This window comes from Hippocampus guttulatus, chromosome 2, assembly GCF_054856545.1.
Source record: "Hippocampus guttulatus isolate MCC_2025c chromosome 2, RoL_Hgut_1.0, whole genome shotgun sequence".
Lineage (NCBI taxonomy): Eukaryota > Metazoa > Chordata > Actinopteri > Syngnathiformes > Syngnathidae > Hippocampus > Hippocampus guttulatus.
This window is the reverse complement of record NC_141262.1, coordinates 8,962,324-8,977,896: the sequence shown is the minus strand read 5'-3', so window position 1 is coordinate 8,977,896 and position 15,573 is coordinate 8,962,324. Positions and strand designations below refer to the sequence as shown.

The window sequence follows — 15,573 nt, the reverse complement described above, 5'->3', positions numbered from 1 at the left end:
GTGAACAGGAAAAAAATGTAATCTATCCGATGCAATGGTCAGCACTCCCACCATTTTTACGGCCCTTAAAGACACATCTGGAAAATAACTTGGCCACAGGTGGTCACAAGTCTGTATGTTTGTGAGTGTGTCTCTTGGTCCCAGCGAAACTTGAGGGCAACGGTAGTCCTCACCTCCTTTACTACGCTCCCAACAGTGCAGACCCCCAATTAGCTAGTGGGGTGTAATTGTTGAGGATGCTGCTTAAAAGGTTGCGCTACACGTCAGAACAGGCGTCTCCAGCGCACATTACATTGTAGTGCACACATTAATATAATAATAATAATAATCGATTTTATTTATAAGCGCCTTTCAAGACACCCAAGGACACTTTACAATAACAAAAAACACAAAACAATACGGGTTGAGCAGTTAAGACGCATCTAGGTATAATTATTCGATATCGAAACAAGGGATGGTTTCCTTACATCCCAACATTTGCCAATAAACTTGAGTAATTGAATTGAACAGGTGAACATGTCACGTTTCCACAACAACAGCACTCCAAACTACAGAAGATGACCACAATTTGTGCCGCATGACATTTGCCTGTTAAAAGAACCGCTCAGCACAGTGCAATCGGAACACAACCATGACTGACATGTTGTTGGCTGCTGGTCTGGCTTTAATGTGCACTCAGCAGCCAGAGCGACCGAATAATGGAGGCCCATGGCCCGTTGTCTGTCACAAACTGCCATTATTGTATAAACACACTGACCCCGGTGGTGACTGCGCATATCTATCGCAATCATTTGATGCGTTTTCTCCATCCTGCAGAGTCCTGTCAGTCTGTTAGCTGTTGACTGTTTGACGGCAGGAAGGCACAAGCCTCTCAGCGGTGATTTATGAAGAAGTATGACACGGGACATGTAGAGTCAACACACACGATCACGGAAGCACATGCACTTAAATTGAGTCACACAAACCATGTCATGCCTGTTTAAAGGATTGGAATCAATTTGAGGGGAGAGCTGCAGGACGATTGAGAGACACATCTAAGCTACCATCATGCAAATAAAAATTTAGTAGGAGGAAACACTAAAAACAATTAAGGATGGTTGACGTCTGTAACAAAACACTATACAACAAAAGTAGTCATGGTTAGGGCGTTTGGGCATACCATTTATGTTACAAATACAATAAAAAAAAGATACTACCTCTAAACTACAGTGCACTACATCTTGCTGAGAAATGCTCCTGTTTTGCCAAGTTTGCAAAAAAGTAGACAGAAATGTCATCCTCCTCTAAGTAGCAGACTACAGCAAATAACAACTACAACAAAAACGGAGAAGACCCGCCCAAGCAAGGAGAGAAAATCCAAACTCCACACAGGAGGTGCCCGGAATGTGAATCAAACATAGAACAATAAAACAGAGAGGCAGAAGTGTGAACGCCTTCACCACCGTGCTGGCTCAAAATATTATTTTTATCTTAAAAAAATACTCATTAAGCCTTTTTTTTCTGTGCAATATGATGCTGAAGGAGCACATTGTGCGAATTAAGCATGGTGGGATCATCCAGATTATTTACCTTTAAAGTGACGCATTTATTTCGTTCCATGTTAAGAAGTCAAAAAGAGTTTTAGGGGATTGCTAATTAAAACGGTGACAAAGACGAATTGAGCCACACACAAACAAAAACAAATGATTCACACACTTTGCGCCTTGGCTCCACCTGTATGTAATTAGCAGCAGGCATTTCCCGTCAGGAGGGCTGTGCAATGCCAGTCAGACTGGGAATCGGATCGGCAGAGAACGAACCCTTGGACCCCCTCGGGGCATTTACTTCCCATAATTTCCAATCAGACGACACGCAGAAAAACACAGCAGGTACCACAAGGGCAACTACTCTGTGCAGTCAATAGCCAGACACAAGGCAAGTTGTGCATAGAACTAGCTCAATTGTAATATCCCATAATAGCTTGCGTGTGCACTAAAACACTGTGCAGACGGCCAGTTGTGATGAATCAATCTGCTGATAAAACCTGAGCTCGCTCGTGGCGAGCGTGTATCGGCATGCTTTGATGAGAATTTGATGACGCTGAAACCACAAATCAGCAACAGAGCGCAGTGCTGTTTCGTCTCATCACGTCCATCAATGTGCCACACTGCTTATCCTGTGGAGCCGACATCGGGCCACAAGTGACACTTGCTAGGGATTAATCACCTTTTAATCACAATACCGTGTTTCTATGGAACGCAGTTTGAGCATTTATTCAATATCTTTGCCCTCCAATTTAAAGTCCAGTCACTACATTGGAAAATCCAATAGTTGCCCTGACATGCAAACACGAGTTAACTTTACTAGGTGATCACAAATATGCCTTCATGACTAGTATTTGTTAAGTAACAATCACTTGCATGCTTCAAAACCCAAAGTACTTCGTGTTTAGAGTGACGATTACTTCATTTCTAAGTTAAGATCACTTGCAACAACAAGTAGCAAACAGTCTCACTCACCCCTGATCTATTCCACACCCGGGTCAGTAGGTGGTAGTAATGCTTGTTGTAAAGGTGACTAACCACCGTTAAGCTTTCCAAAGAAGAAGGTAAAACAATTCTCCCGCTCAGGATCACCGGGGGCAAGGTGCGGACTTGAATTTTGCCTGTGACAAATGCCATCCTTTTCGCTTTCTAAATGTTTTCATTACTGATGCGACTCTTAAGCCTAACCGCTAGTGCCGCGGTCGTTAGTATCCACGAGCTATCCGCATGTTGTTCCGAACAAAGAGATGAGATGCGCGACCCAACCTTGTACTGGTTGAGTCAAATCTGTCTATCTATCATTGGACGGCATAGTTTCCCACCACCGAGGACTTTTTCCTGTCGGTCTGTCTGCTCTGTCTGTTGGTGAATGGTGTTACTGTTCTGGCAATTCAGAGGAAAACATGGATGCTGTGCAGGCTGACGTTCATTTTGGCTCCTAGAGTTTATCCATTTATCCATGTATTTTCCACCGCTTATCCAAGGTCGGATCTCGGGAGCAACAGCTTTAGCAGGAAAGCCCAGACTTCCCTCTCCCCAGCCAATTTTTTCAGTTCTTCCCGAGAGATCCCGAGGTGTTCCCAGGTCAGCTGGGAGACATAGTCTATCGAGCGTGTCATCCCCGAGGGCCTCCTGTCGGTGGGACATGCCCGGAACACCTCACCAGGGAGGCGTCCAGGAGGCATCCTAATTTGATGCCCGAGCCACCTCATCTAGCTCCTCTCTACGTGGAGGAGAAGCAGCTCCACTCTGAGCCCCTCCTGGAAAAATTTCAGATTGCTATTCAAGTAAACATATACATTAGTCAAGTGAAGTAATATAAGTTACTGAAACTTAGACAACTAAGTTTTATGAATAAAACAGCACATATTTGACATGCAAAAATGCAGTAGATTAAAATAGTAATCCTGAGTAGTCTTAACTGAGTATTTCTAAAGTAAGTTATCAAGTACATTCTACTTGATTTAATTGTGGAATAAACTCATTTGTAAGATGACTCTCCAAAGTAAGTGCTAGTACAAATAAAATGAATTACTTTTCTTTCCTTTTTTCTATTGTAACTGGTTTGCATGTTTTTGGTTTAAGTAAAGATAAATGATTGGATTTTACAGTGTAGTATGCTCTTTGTCCTCACTGTTAAGACAATTTGGTGCACTCGTAGGATATCAAATTAAAGAGCTTCAAAAGCATTTGAGCATTTTCTCGACATCTTATTAGCATGCTAAATTATTAATGAAAACTAATACACAGTAGATAAATGCTCACACGGCTGTATGGAAGGCAGAAGTGGGACTATAGCATTCTACTAGTTCCTATTGGGTGCTTCACTAGTAGTAATAGTAGCATGCAGATGTCAACTAATGGACAGTTTCACATCACTAATAAAGTAGTTAGTAGTACATAGACCTCAAGATGGATAAAGTATATCGAAAAACATCAGGCTATTATCATGATTATGATTATTACTAAAACGGCTTTCCATCGTGCTTCATTTTGTCAAAGGAGACAATGTCAGGGTCCTCTCCAGTCACAAGAGGCCACTCAATTACATGAAACAATATCAGTGTGCAAATGAATGACCATATATATGAATCACTACTGATCTCCTTATGGAACCACTGAGTAAATCATTAAGACATACAAGCTGCAGGAGCATTTAATTTTGTTCGGTAATCATCTCAGCTCACTGGTGCAATCTAAAATGTAAAATTGCCTCTCAGCACCACATGAGGAAGAAACTGAGCTCTCAGCTGCTGCTGATAGGCTGCTTCTTAAGTGTATGAATAAATGAATATCACTTCATTAAAAAATGCCCTTAGTGCAAGTCCATAGGATGATGGTGCTTTTGTGTATTTTTGGCCTGTATTAATCATATAGGATTTTTTAAAATAATGTAAAATGTAAATAATGATAGTGTAAAAATTAAGGGGCATATTTAGTCATTTTGGGGGTCCAAAATAAGATGGAATAGTCCAATGCATGAGAAGGGGGAGAGGTCAAAACAGTGATGATAAATTCAGTAATTTGATTGGATTCAGACGCAAACAATAATAGTTGCTTGAATTCGTGGAAATCTCTTAAAGGTTTTTATGAGACCTTTGTGGGCCCCTGGAAGACGACCACTTCATGCTAAGTCTGCCCGTATAAAAAGGTTAACTTCCTTTTTTATCATAGCATACCGTCTGTATCCATTAAGTAGCACCTATTCTGCCCCCCCGCCCTCCACACAAAGAACATGTCAAAGGACAGCTTGTACCATAATTTGTGTGCGGATGTTTGTCTACAAATGTTACGGCGCAGGATAAATGATAAGTACTGAAAGTCATATGAGGTTAGGGAAAAAAGCAGCAACAGTTGCAAGAAAGGGCAATAAAAAGAGCAACAAACAGAAGAAAAATAGGGAATTAAGAAAGGGCAATAAAAAGAGCAACAAACAGAAGAAAAATAGGGAAAAAATTCCAGCAGAGGTTTAAAAGAACTCATGATTGGGTCAAAAAGAAGAGTGAAAGGTTATAGAACAAATCCAATTTACCGGGTATCCATCCCGTCCCGCTTTGCCCTGGTGAAGTTAAAGGATTAAAGGATGAAGCATTGAAACAGGTTAGAACGGGACTGCAGACAATTTTCAGAATATCGTGTTATCATTGAATGGCAATCAGAGTTTAGATTTATTTGAACTGTGTGAAGGTACATTCAGGAAGTCTCAAATGGATATAGGGGACCATCTCAAGTCTGATGCCTTTGAGGTTCCATGTTTACACAAGGTTGCACGTTTACATGTGCATGGCAGTTGAGAATGTCATAAATGTTATGTGCAGGTACAGATCTTAAAGTAGCTGCAGTTCCAGTTCCATCAATTCCAAAAGGAACCCCCCCCCCCCAAAAAAAATAAACAAGTTTCTGAACAAATCAGAGGCTAACTATCATTCCTAAATAGATTGTGTTTGACCTCAGAGGTTCCACTGTATGAAATATTTTAGAAAGAAGTCAACAACTTCACAACCATGACCTCTTACCTGGTGCTTTTGGGTAGGTTTATTCAAATTAGCAATCAAGACGCTTCAAGCCAATTATGGTGTTTTTTTTTGTTAATTTTTAGCTTGGACATGGGTTAACCTTAATATGCCTATGCCCGGATAACATGCAAACGCTACTCTACTAATTTGAAATATTGACATGCTAATCAAGATTCAAGATGTGAATTTGTTATGTGCGCAGTGAAAACATAACATAAAACATAAACACAAGTAATGAAGTTCTGACTTGCCCCATCCAACACTGCTATACCACAATATGTTGTGTTGGGGGTACTGGGAATTTTGACTCCTGAATGTTCACCCGGAAGACAGCACTTGTGTCCTGTTCGAAAATGACAGGTGTGTGTGTGTGTGTGTGTGTGTGTGTGTTAAAAAAAAAAATTATGAGCCCTCAGAGAACAATAACTTATTTGCTGGCCCTAACACACACGCACGCACGCAGAGCACGCATGCACGCACACTTCCTTTAGCAGTCCAGTTGTGGGTGCAAATGTGAACATGTTTGTGAGAGTTTGTCAGGCGGTGTGTTCTCTTGCACTATTTTACACAGATATAATGTGACTTTTCTACGTTCCGTGCCTTCACACTGGTTAACTTTAATACTACCTTACTGGTTGAGATGCAAATGTACTTACAGGAGGTCCTGCAACAGAGAGAAGAGAGAGAGAGACAAAACAGACATGAGAAGATACCGTGTGTATCTCTGCTCACTGCACATGTACTGTGGTTTGTTTTCAATGCAGCACCTGAAATATGGTAAAGTTCATGAGATATGCTGCCATATGAGTTTATGGTGAAGCTGTTAGGATAAACTGGCATTTAGAATGGTTTGCCTTGTTTGTTCAAGAATTACAACAATAGGGAAATCATTCTCCAACTGGATGCTCAATAGTCTGTAAATTATATGAATGATGTTGTATCATTTAAAAAAAAAAAAAAAGCATACCTCCATAAGGAGACTGGAAACATACTAAAGCCATCACCTTTGCCTACCTCATGAATATTTAGGATCAAATGTTAAAAAATAAACCAATCCTCTGGCATTGGGGGGGGGGCATGTGGTTGTTATGTCAAATTGTCAGTAGGATTATGAGAGGGTCCCAAAAAGTTTACTATAAGGCATTAATAAACCTCACCAAAAGCTTATGTGAATTTATTTGACCATTAAATACTACAGCAGGCGGCCATTTTGCCACTCGCTGTGGAAGGCGGTGGAAAAAACCCAAAAACAAAATATTGGATGCTCACCATTGTTTAGTAAACAAACAATAATGGGCATCCAGGACTTTGTGTTTGTTGACTATGATCCTTGTTTTGTTGTTGACTTAATTGGAGGGTTAAGTAGTACCGCGTGGACACAGCTACGCCCAACCAGTCAACAAAACTGGTGATGGCACGGCATATCCGGGTTTCTCATTCCATGGGGCGGAGATGTTGGCACTCAGTGAGTTTGAGCAGTTACGAGAGCTCAATGAGATACCGTGACATCTGGACGATGTTAGTACCACCACATGGGCCAGGTTAACGGAAGAAGATGGGCTCCTACAACTAAAAGCCTAATGAGCCGCTGGATGCGGGCTTTGCACGACACTTCCAGTCACCGAGAACGTGATGGAGCAAGTTAGTGAAAACGAACAGGAAAAGGCAAGACAAGAAAAAAAACAGGTGGTGGACTTTACTTACCCGGTTCCCCTCTTCTTCCCATCCTTCCACGCTTTCCGGGAGGCCCTGAGAAAACACGCAGATGGAGCAATAAATTCCCCAAGTCGGCACAGAATGCTCGAGTAGAGAACAAGTGAGCCTCGCTTGTTGTCTCTCTGCAGGCGGTCATGTGTTGCCTGGCATCCGGTGTGCACTGATCACACGCAGGCCAACCCTAGGTTGCGTGTCAGCCGTAGATGGATGAGCGACATTGATGTACGCTCAAACGTTATGTGCTCGAAGTGAAAACAAAAAATGTCATTGTGGTTAGAATGGGATGAACCCTCCGGCATGTTTGCGACCGTTTCTGTGCTCTCTTTGGCTGGAGGTCAGGTTCATCAGACCTCGCAGTTTTGGCTTCACGCAGGTTGTACAAAAATAAATAAATAAGGGAGCAATGTGGGGGCGGAGGATATGATGTGGTCACTGAGAAGGTTGACGGATGGAATCCCGGACTTCATGCTGCTACACGGCCATGAATCATTCCTACACCACTATCGGCTTCCATCAGCTTGTATCCACTAACTTTGCTGGGTTGTCACTGATGCGATTTAGAAAGCCATGTATTTTTAATTTATTTCAAAGAGCTAGATGTGGTAGTGATTCAATCGCCTAATTTCTCGGTCGCCCGGCCATGCTAACAACCCCCTCCTGTCACAAAGCGGAAACAACTTTACATTCTTCTTCATCGCTCATCTACGGTATGTGCTCCTTTTACTTTTGCCACCTTGTGTTCCGATGGCGATGCCGCATAACTGCATAACGCCTTGCGTTACAAGCAACATTTAAGGGAAATATGTGTCATAGCTGTTCGAAAAAACATGCAGTTAGGAGTCGAAATGTCAGTAATGATAAGTTCTTACTTTACAGAGTGTTGTATTTGACTGAAACCTGCATCATGTTCAAGAAAGGTTTTATGCTTTTCAGTATCTGGGAGTACTCAAATGTAAGCGCTTGTCCTCCCGCTATTGTTGCATCCCATGTTTTAAGTATCATTTTAACATTCTCCAATGTGACATGGCAAAAAAAGAACCTAGTGGTTAATAGCAAAAGATAAAAACGTAACATTTTGACGATGAGCGAAGGTCACCATGAGTAATATAGAGACTGAGATTACCGCCTGGATCACAATACTAACTTAGAAGCAGCAGTTCAGAAGATTCAATTCTTCCATTACTTTAAAATTATGATTTAATTGTTGATCTAGTAATTAATCAAAGACATCGAGCCCACGGTCTAAGAATAGATTTCCACTTATTGGAGCTATTGAGAATACTCATTTGAGGATGGTGATGATACACACATGTGTGGCTGTGGACACGTGTCCAAAGTAGTGCAGCTCTGTAAAAACGGGCTACATTCCAGTCTTGATATCTGAGGAAACAAACACATGGAATGATTCAGGACTGCACAAATAAAATGCACGAGCCCATGAATCTAATGTTTGCAGCATTGAATTTGTTGACTGACAACTGCAAACAATCTACAGGGGTGGAAGTCATTTCTGCATCAATGCCTGAAAGTCTTGAACACAACACATGCAGTTCTCCACCTATTATAGCCTCACACGCATGCGCACACAGACCCACGCACACACGCGCGCACACACTCCTTCTGTTTTTCACAGCTTGTCTTAAATAAGCTACGGTGACCTTTACTGCAAACAAAGTGCAGAAGTTACAGAACACCGCCCTGACTTTCCTCTCTTATAGCTCATATTGTGCGAAAATTGTGAACAATAAAGAATGAACTGAACACGCGGACACGCACACGGAGACGGGTTTTTTTTAATTAATAATTTTTTCAAACATCGGGCGGCCCGGTAGTCCAGTGGTTAGCACGTCGGCTTCACAGTGCAGTGGTACCGGGTTCAATTCCAGCTCCGGCCTCCCTGTGTGGAGTTTGCATGTTCTCCCCGGGCCTGCGTGGGTTTTCTCCGGGTGCTCCGGTTTCCTCCCACATTCCAAAAACATGCATGGCAGGCTGATTGGACGCTCTAAATTGTCCCTAGGTGTGAGTGTGGGCGTGGATGGTTGTTCGTCTCTGTGTGCCCTGCGATTGGCTGGCAACTGATTCAGGGTGTCCCCCGCCTACTGCCCGAAGACGGCTGGGATAGGCTCCAGCACCCCCCGCGACCCTAGTGAGGATCAAGCGGTTCTGAGAATGGATGGATGGATTTTTTCAAACAAACACAGAGTATTCTCTGCAGTTCAGTGAAGCAAAATCCCTGGCTGGCCATTACGTATTTGAGGAAATACATCTAAAAACTAATAACTAAAATAGCTGCTATTAAAATTAAAACTAGCCGATTTAGAAAAACAAAAGTCAAAATGAATATTGAAAAAGCGAATATAACTCTGGGTGAGCTAAAATTACATTTTGACAATTACTTGTGTTCCCAGTTCAATTCAGGCAGAAAGAAGTGAAGCCTTGAATTCATGAACTTCCAATGACATTTTAGATCAACTACTATCAGTGAAGCGGACACTTGGATGAATCCGGACAGCTGACACAACATCTCGCTCGCTGTCTCCTGATCTGTCAAACTTTCCTCATCTTTGTCCAACTTCCCTTCCGATAAAAACTGGGTGGGGGAGCAGGAAGGGCAGAAACACACTGTGGATGTAAACAGTTAAAAAGGTTGGTGAGTCACGCACTGGGTGACTCACCCACACAGCCCTCCGAGGTGACGTGCTGCTGTCTTCATGAAATAATTCACTGATTGGGCACAAGCTGAATTGGACTTCAACTTGACTGCTAAAACTATGCTGTATTATCACCTAGTGAGATTGAGCTCAAGTATGTTAGGTCTTGTGCTCATTTCAAATTCAGTTTTCTTCCAGTTGATTACTTTATGCAGACATTTCCATCACAAGCCATTTACTCAACAAACACCATATACATTTTGTATGAAAGGGAAAATAGGCAGAAGCATGAGCTTATCATACGCACCCCCTCCACATAAAGTAAGCAAAGTCTTGCTTATTTCTAGAAAAGCAATTAAGGATTATGTCTGCGTTCTTCACATCATGAAATAATAGGAATAAAATACAGCGAAGAAACAAATTGCTGCTTTCATTGTCCACTCTCAACATTGGCATTTAAAATATTTCTCTTAGGTGTAGTTTTAAAATGACATTTTTCGGTAGTCGTTTAATTCTTGGTCCAACTTGTTCCATACAAAAAAATACAATGCTGCTTTATTATTATTATTTTTTTAAATAAACTCAAAATATGGAATTGCATGCTCTTTTTTTTTGCCCCATTGAAAAATAAAATAAAATTTTGGACATAAATTCAACCTATTTTAAATTCAACCAAGTCTTTGCTTTTTAAAGATCTATTTTGAATAAAGAGCAGATTTTTAACACAGAAAAGCAGAATCTTGTTAATAAGAAGCTCAAACCAAATCTGTCATCTCAGTCCTTGTGAATATCGAGAGAAGAATCGGTGCATGTCATGAAAAGAATTCCCTTGCGTGACAATGCTGGAAATAAGCAAAATCCAGATAAATAAACCACATTCAGCCACCAGTGATTCAGACGCGAGCTCAAATAAATATCGACTCGATTAAGATGTACGTTTGTTGACGCTCCTCACGTGTGTGTGCACGAGCTTGCTTTTTCACACGATAGGGGAACGGGATGTACCATCCATTCTTTGATGCTGCCACTGCAGACGAGGGAAGATTTTAAAAGGAGCATTGAGACAAATCTATATATCATTTGGAATCTAAAGCTACAGTGTCTATCATGAAAATAGCATCTAAGAATTGCTGCGATTGGCTGGCAAGCAGTCCAGGGTGGACCACACTTCTTGCACAAAGACAGCTGGCATAGTTTGCCAGGTGGATGGCCGGATGTCTTGGACTCATCTACAAGACTGGTGGATTAGCAACTAATGCCACTGTTTTGAGTGATGTACAGTGCTTGGATAAACTTTTCGACACACTAAAATCACCAACTAATGTTTATTCACACATCCTTTCACCGATTGATATATTTTCTACCGTTTGTCCTCCTTAAGGTACCATGGTGGGGTAAATCTTGGACTTGTCATCTTACAGAATAGTTCTGTGCTTAGAACATACATTTATTTAGTAGCTTCCTTCGCTTCTGACCACAAACGCTGGAACTTTGAATGTTTGTTTTTTTTACATTGTTTACATACAATACTATGTCTATACAATACTACGGTCAATAAAATGTGGTGTTTTTGAACATTTGATTTTAACCAAAATACATCAATCTGTCCTGCAAAATCAAGTACTGTATTGTTATATAACATTGGTGAGTAATTAAATGTAAGTAGTTCAGTATGCACATTGAACTGCAGGGTAACACTTTGTCTCAGTAAATGTGGGTTTCTCAGCTTCTAACTTACAATATATCAACTGCTTCTTCCTCACTGGAATAAAAACGTGTACCGGTATCTTAAATCCTTTATGTAATCCCAAAATGTGTTCCTAGTTTGATGTTCTGGAACATGTTAAAACAAAACCAGGGGCTCTGTGGGAGATTCTTTTCATGTAAGAAAGTAAATCAAAAAATCTGCTCATCACCATAACTTTCAAGTGCAGTATCTTTGTGTTTGCGTGCATGCGTGCGTGCATGTGGGTGTAACAGAAGACAATGTGTGTGCCATACAGCAGGAAACAGTTTTGAAGGACTTGTACGCTCTGCCTCTTGTGCAGTCCGGATTGTCGACGACTGATTTAAAACGGCCTTATTTTTCCTCCCCCTTTCCACAGGTACAGTGCCCGTCAGCCGTTAGACTTTAAGCAGCTTCTTGCGCTGCTTTATATCGCTCATTCTGTCAGACTTAAATGAAACACGATAATGACAGCCACTGGGACTGTGGTCAAAAACCTAATCACTTTACCTTTAAGGGGACAATGTCTTTCCACTGAGGTGGTGCGGTCAGCTGCTCAGATTACGTTTACACCCTTGACATTTGACTTTGCTGCTGAGAAGAGGTACAAATAGCTGCACCGTTGTCAAACAGCTAACCAGCTCAGGTTCATTAAAAACAGATCCAGTGGATTTGTCCCTTCTCCGGGTCCACAATGTTTCCTGGGCTCCAAATGCTAAAGGTGCAAAAACAGTACATTTTTGATCACATTCTTTTTCTGAGTACACTAAAAAAAATAACAGTAGTTGAATTGACTCCATTTTATTTTGTTGAGTGATTGCACAAAATAATATAATTTCTGTCCAGATATACAGCATTGAGATTTCTCTCTCTCTCATATATATATATATTTTTTTTATTCAGATGATTTTATTTCATGCAACTACTCGACGCAGCACATTGCATGTATAGTGTAGACTGTAATTGAAAAGTACTCCTACAGTTGAGGAATCAGATTATTGAGCTAAAGTCGACCCCCTTTGGCGGTCACACTGCACGCCAATTCTGGGGGATTTTACTTCGGCTACCACGAGCTAATTAGTGTTTTTTGTGAAACATTCAGCTATTTCCTCCAGTAATTAAACACAAACAGAGAAAGCCATACAGAATTGTTTAGAGAGTCGCAGTTACTATTATTCAGACTCACTTATGCAGCTGTTCAAGCGACTTGGACCAATATAAAACACGAGTTGAATCATCACTTTAACACATCAAACCGCACTTTGAAAATAATGCGGTTTGTTATTGAAGCCCTCTTTGCACGGAAAACTAAGATGAAAGCTAACAAACAGTTCTGTTTGCTCCCCATGATGGGAAAACAGCTCAGACTATCTTTTTTCTTTTCCTTTTTCTGTTTCTGACATGATAAATAGAACTCAGTCACAAACTGAATCCAAATAGGAACTGCTCTTGCGGAGCCATTATCTACAGAAAGCTAACGGGAATAGCACAGTCGTAAATGACCTCATTGTATTCCACTAGGCATCCTCCAATTGATACTGTAAGCATTGTTCATCAACATAAGGCCACTTTCATATAAACAGTGGAATGATTGAATCAGCTCAAAACAAAGAAAAAAGATACAATGTGCATCCATCCATTGGTTTCGACCCGAGTCGACTTTGCTTTCAGCTTTCTGATGTTCTAAATCTATTATGTTTTCAGAACATGCAAAAAATGCATTTGATAGAACATACTGGCAATTGAATTCCATCGTTTTATGCAGAACTATTAGACTATACACAGATCTGATCAGGTGGTACTTTTATTACATTTTATTCACATTTTTCATCGGCTTTAACTCACGGTTAACGGCTTTACAGAAGTCAAGATGGCGCCCGAGTAGGCAGCCGTCGGCTAGTGCTCTCATGAGCCTTGCTTTTTTTGTTGTTTTTTGGTTTGTTTTGTCACTTTGTGTTTGTTGTTACGTCGTGTGGACCTGATGTGGACTTTTTTCAGCATTTTTGGCAACGACATTCATCAAGGAGGAGACTCTGTGCTCGGTGGTTGCGCCTTCTCGGCAACATGGGTATACCAGCACTGTTTTTGCCTTGGAGGAATGTCGGCGCCATTTGACTGTCGTTGCTGGACAGTCCCGGGGCGCTTGTGTCTTGCGCCTGTGATGGGCAGCATTTTTCACAGCCCCACTTTGTTCAGCGGAGAGATCGGTGCTGTTGAACGGTCTGCGGCTGGATGGATGGAAGGCTTGAGGAGCCGACGATGAGAAGAAAGGAGCGCGGAGTGCCGATGCGGATGTGGAACTGGGAGTCGCGGCTTGGAATTGAAGTGGATTTACATGGGACAGGAGATGTGAGCCAATCTCTTTTTCGTCAATGGACGCTACAGCTTCGTGTTTGCTTTCAAAACTTAGCTTGTAGCAGACGTGTGCACATTTTCAGCATCACGTCTCTGATCCACTGGTGAAAGGACACTTTGATCCTCTCCTCTTTCATCTAGAACTGCTTCAGAGAACAAAGTGTATGCAGAAAAGTGGTGAAGATTGCACGACTGTCTGTGTCCTATGTGTTGTGTTATTTTTGTTATTTTGACTTCAAAATGGCGCCGCGTGAGTGGCTGCCTTTCCAGCAGCTCCTATATTTTGTTGTTCTACTTCTTCCTTTCATAACTTTGCTGCTGTGAATCTGGAATTTCTCCATTGCGAGACTAATAAAGGTTTTCTAAACTCACTGATTGATCAATGGTGGCATTGATGAGCTCTGAGAAACAAGACATTACCGCTGCAGTGTTTCCCCACATACACATTTACTTCTGGTGGGCTGCCATAAATTAATTTGATTCTTTACTAAACAATTTTGGTGCTACCGGTCAAGATATGATTGTTGTAATAACTTTCATTGCTGCACGGAAAGCTGCTCTGCTGCTTGTGTGAGTCTGCCAATTCATACCAGTATTGATTTCCTTTATGGTATGAAACTGCAAAAACGGTCTCAAACGACTGAAGTATCAACCATATCCATCGTTAAAGTTTGGAAATCGATCATGGTAGTATCAACTAAAACAGAATTGATCCCCCTTGCTACTCCTGCAGGTGTAATATGGCTGTTTCATCACTTTCACTGCCCACTCGGTCCTGCTTTTGTTGCCTGGGTGTGTAGATTTCAGCTTGGAGAAACCACTCCATGTTGGACAGAGCCTACATATAGTCGTCAGAGTTTTAGATTACACAGCAAAAGAACGTTTTGTGGGAAGTGAACCGATGACGAGCATTCATATTTCTAAGGGCAAAACCATCAAAACTAAATATGACAATAACTCAGAGGTAACACTGCGACAGAGAAAATATTGCGTTGTAAGCAATTCTGTAGTCCAGTAGGCTCCGCAATGTCGCAAATGCCAATGACAACGACACAATGCACATCCTTTCTTGTCCAAAACGATACCGTTTTGAAGTTGTTTAAATGTTATTCGTGAAACAAATGTAGATATGTGTGCAACTGTCACGTAATCTGCCAAAGTCCCATGTCCACCAACACAACATATGACTGTTGTACCATGTCAACGTCCCAATCCACTTCATTCTGCCAGGCAGAGGTTATGATTCATAAATCCACAAGTTAAGGTCATTAAAATAATTGTGAAACGGTTCAGACTAAAGAATTTGGGGGGTTTTTTTCTATTGCGTGTTTTGAAAACCGCTACGTTGTTACAAAAAAGATGTTCTGATCATTCGATAATGAATAAATGTTTCACATTTAAAGCACATCTTCCCCACTATTGAAATCGCTTCCTTGGGATCATTGGCAAAAATACTACTGCTGATGCTCAGGAATCAGTACAAAATTATACCGGTACTTAAAATGTTGCAACATGTCAAGGGACCAGAGATCGAACCCATTCTAGACAATGGCTATAAACTGGAATATGAACATTTAAATGTTCAT

At 41.3% G+C, this 15,573-nt stretch overlaps 1 pseudogene across 1 annotated transcript in view; it reads right to left on the bottom strand.

Annotated features, from left to right (window-relative positions):
* LOC147208413 (uncharacterized) overlaps positions 1-15,573 on the bottom strand; it is a 127,047-nt pseudogene that overhangs the window by 28,927 nt on the left and 82,547 nt on the right. Inside the window, exons 3-4 of the transcript XR_015103459.1 lie at positions 7,224-7,288; positions 5,056-5,082 (exon numbers count right to left, since the gene is read on the bottom strand). The product of XR_015103459.1 is annotated as an uncharacterized LOC147208413 (transcript). The remainder of the gene's footprint in view (positions 1-5,055; positions 5,083-7,223; positions 7,289-15,573) is intronic.